At 44.8% G+C, this 3,694-nt stretch overlaps 1 pseudogene; it reads left to right on the top strand.

Annotated features, from left to right (window-relative positions):
• On the top strand, positions 1-2,542 carry LOC143546956 (putative receptor-like protein kinase At4g39110 pseudogene; annotated as a pseudogene).
• The last annotated feature ends 1,152 nt before the right edge of the window (positions 2,543-3,694 follow it).

Below are 3,694 nucleotides of genomic sequence, written 5' to 3'. Positions count from 1 at the left end.
ATGGCGATCCTTCTTCTCCTCTTATCCATCACCACCGTCTCCGTCTCCGTCTCCGTCTCCGTCTCCATCCCCTTAACCTCGACCAAATCGGACACTTTCAAACCCCCCCGACAACTACCTCATCCATTGCGGCTCCTCCTCCCAAACCACCCTCCCCGATCGCCGCACTTTCGCCTCCGACTCCACCTCCTCTCAATACCTCCAATACGACGGTTGCGAACTCAACGTCAACGACCAGTCCGCCAACGTCCCCCTCCCCATTTACAAATCCGCCAAGGTTTTCAACGCCAAAGCCACGTATTCCTTCCACGTCACCAAAACCGGCTGGCATTGGGTCAGGCTGCATTTCTACCCGGTTCAAAACAAGGAATTTAAACTGCATGATACCAAGTTCACCGTCATTGCATGCGAGACGGTAGTTTTGTTGCACGAGTACAGCCCCAAAGGAATCGAAATGCAAGAGTATTTGATGAATGTCACGACCGAGAACCTAAACATTAGGTTCTTGGGCGAGAAGGATTTACCCGCGTTTATTAACGCGATAGAGGTGGTGTCCTCGCCCGATATAGTGATCACGGACCAAACCGACGCGTTACTCCCCGTCGGGAAGAAAATCGACGGGATGACGAGGTTTTCGTTTCAGAAAATGTACCGGCTGAACGTCGGTGGAGCGGGTATCGGGCCGGGAAATGACACGTTGGGTCGGCATTGGGATAATGATCATAAGTTCTTGAAGACGCAATCGGCCGCGAAGAATGTGTCGACTGCGCCGAATGTGGTGACGTATTTAGAAGGCGGGTCGCCTTTGATCGCACCGCCGAAGGTGTACGCGTGGGCGGTTGAGATGGGGAATTCAGACACAATTGCCCCTAATTTTAATATTACATGGGAATTTGATCTTGATCATTCGTATCAATACTTGATTCGGTTGCATTTTTGTGATATTGTTAGTAAGTCGTTAAACGAGTTGTATTTTAATGTGTATGTTGGCGGGAAAATTGCGATTTCGGCCCTTGACTTGTCAACGGTAACTAACGGGTTATCCGTGGCTTATTATAAAGATGTGTTTGTGGAGGCTAGTTTGGTGTCGAGTCCATTCTTGGTTCAAGTGGGCCCATTGAACGAGCCAACTGGAACCAAGAACGCGATACTCAACGGGCTTGAGATATTGAGGATTAATAATTCGGTTAATAGTTTAGACGGCGCGTTTGGCGCGGATGGGAAGTCGGCGACCGGGCCGAGCCGGGGCACGGTTGCGGCGGTTGGGTTCGCGATGATGTTCGGGGCGTTTGCTGGGTTGGGTGCAATGGCTGTCAAGTGGCAAAAGAGACCTCAAGATTGGCAAAAGAAGAATAGTTTTTCTTCGTGGTTGTTACCGCTTCATGCGGGGGATTCGAGTTTTATGGGGTCGAGTAAGGCGTCACTGGGGTCGAAAAAGAGCACGTTTTATTCGCCTACAATGGGTTTGGGTCGATATCTTTCGTTTGCCGAGTTACAAGAAGCTACAAAAAATTGGGATGCGAATTCGGTTATTGGTGTCGGTGGGTTCGGGAACGTGTATTTAGGAATACTCGAAGACGGGACAAAAGTGGCGGTTAAACGTGGTAACCCGCAATCCGAACAAGGTATAAACGAGTTTCAGACCGAGTTACAAATGTTATCTAAGCTTCGTCACCGTCACTTGGTGTCATTAATTGGGTATTGTGACGAGAATGCTGAGATGATCCTAGTGTACGAGTATATGGAACACGGGCCAATGCGGGACCACTTATACGGGAAAAACTTGCCCGTGATCTCATGGAAGCAAAGGCTTGAGATTTGCATTGGGGCAGCCCACGGTCTCCACTACCTCCACACCGGGGCGGCCACCGCCATCATCCACCGTGACGTGAAGTCTACAAATATTTTACTAGACGAGAATTTTATCGCAAAGATGGCGGATTTCGGGCTTTCAAAAGATGTCGGGATGGGGGAGGCGCATGTGAGTACCGCGGTTAAAGGGAGTTTCGGGTGTTTAGACCCAGAATATTTTCGTAAGCAGCAATTAACCGATAAGTCTGACGTGTACTCTTTTGGTGTGGTGTTATTAGAAGTGTTGTGTGCTCGGCCCGCCATCGACCCGGCCCTACCGAGAGAGCAAGTGAACTTAGCCGAATGGGCCATGCAGTGGAAACGAAAGGGTTTATTGGATAAAATAATAGACCCGAATCTGGTTGGCTGGATCAACCCCGAATCAATGGACAAGTTTGCAGAGGCAGCTGAAAAATGTCTATCTGAATACGGGGTTGACCGGCCAACCATGGGGGATGTATTATGGAACTTGGAGTACGCATTACAATTACAGGACCAAGGGAAAACCGATGATGGGGGAAATGGGTCGAGCTCGGCTTTAGCAAACAGTGCACCGCTCGCTCCGGTTGCTGATAACAGGCCCGTTACAGCACAGACTCAGGTTAACCAGAATCCTGCTGAAGTACAGGTAATTGAAGAGCATTCGGGTACTCATATGTTTGCACACCCTGCGAATCTTAACAGTCGGTAAAGAAGCTGAATAATGTGATCAGGTAGAAGATAAGTTATGTATTAGCATGATAGCTATTGGATCATTCCTTTGTTAGTTTAGTTTGTATGACTGTAAAATGTAATTATAGCTATTTCTAGTCAAAAGGATGAAATAGGACTCTTGAGTTGATCGTGTAATTTGATTGTTACGGCCTTCTGGCTCGATTCTTCAGTTAAAACATATTCTAGGACTTCGAAAGTAAGCACAATGCAAGGTCGTGTTGTGACAATGATTTTGGTGCCGGTCAAAACAGGTTGCATTAACTTAGAAACATTTTTTTCTTCTCGAAGATATTAGCCAATCTTATAAATATATAGTGTTGCAACACAAAAATTAATAACTAACTAATTGCAGCAAACTTTCTGATGGGATGCTCTTTAATTAACAAAAATACCCATTCTACTCCCTTTAACTACCTTCTTCCTTGCTTTTTATTTTTAAATTTCTTCTTCGATCATTAACAAATCACAACAACGCAAGCAAAATTGTAGCAACATATGTAAAATGCCTATTTTTCTCCTTCAACCACTTTATTATGAAAATTAACTCTTTCTTCGCCAATACTCAGAATTGAAGAACCATGAATGGAGGCTGGTAACCATGTCGAACCTAATTGTCCTGCTCAAAATTGAACCAAGCAACCAACCTATGTAGTTGATATCGCCGATATATCAGTGATATATCGGTTATCGGCCCCTTGGTAAAATATCGGTTAAATATCGGTCAGAATATCGGTACCGATAATATCGGTGATGTTGACGGATATTTGACCGGCATATCACCGATATCCCGATATCAGTGTTTAAATCTTAGTTATCAATTTTTAGTGTTCAATATTAGTGTTTTAAGTCTTAATCGGTTCCTACTTGTTGTGATTGTTAGTGTTTTGCAAGTTGCAAAAAGTTAATTTGTTAATGGTAGGAAAATTTACTGAATTATTAGTGTTAACTTGCTATGTATGTGAACTTTACATGATACTAAAATTACCGATATCTTACCGTCAAAACCGGTATCTCAGATATCGGTCCTTGACCGATTACCGATATTTTTCCGCATTAACTGCTTAGCAACCAGCATGTGTTATTCAAGTGATCGATTAGACTAACAAGTCGTGGTTCATGACTTCGTTCA

The sequence above is a fragment of the Bidens hawaiensis genome, unplaced genomic scaffold (assembly GCF_021521415.1).
Source record: "Bidens hawaiensis isolate Kalapana, Puna unplaced genomic scaffold, B.hawaiensis_p1.1 tig00014524_1, whole genome shotgun sequence".
Taxonomy (NCBI): Eukaryota; Viridiplantae; Streptophyta; class Magnoliopsida; order Asterales; family Asteraceae; genus Bidens; species Bidens hawaiensis.
Note: the sequence above shows the minus strand (reverse complement) of the source record. Positions and strands in the feature narration are given on the sequence as shown.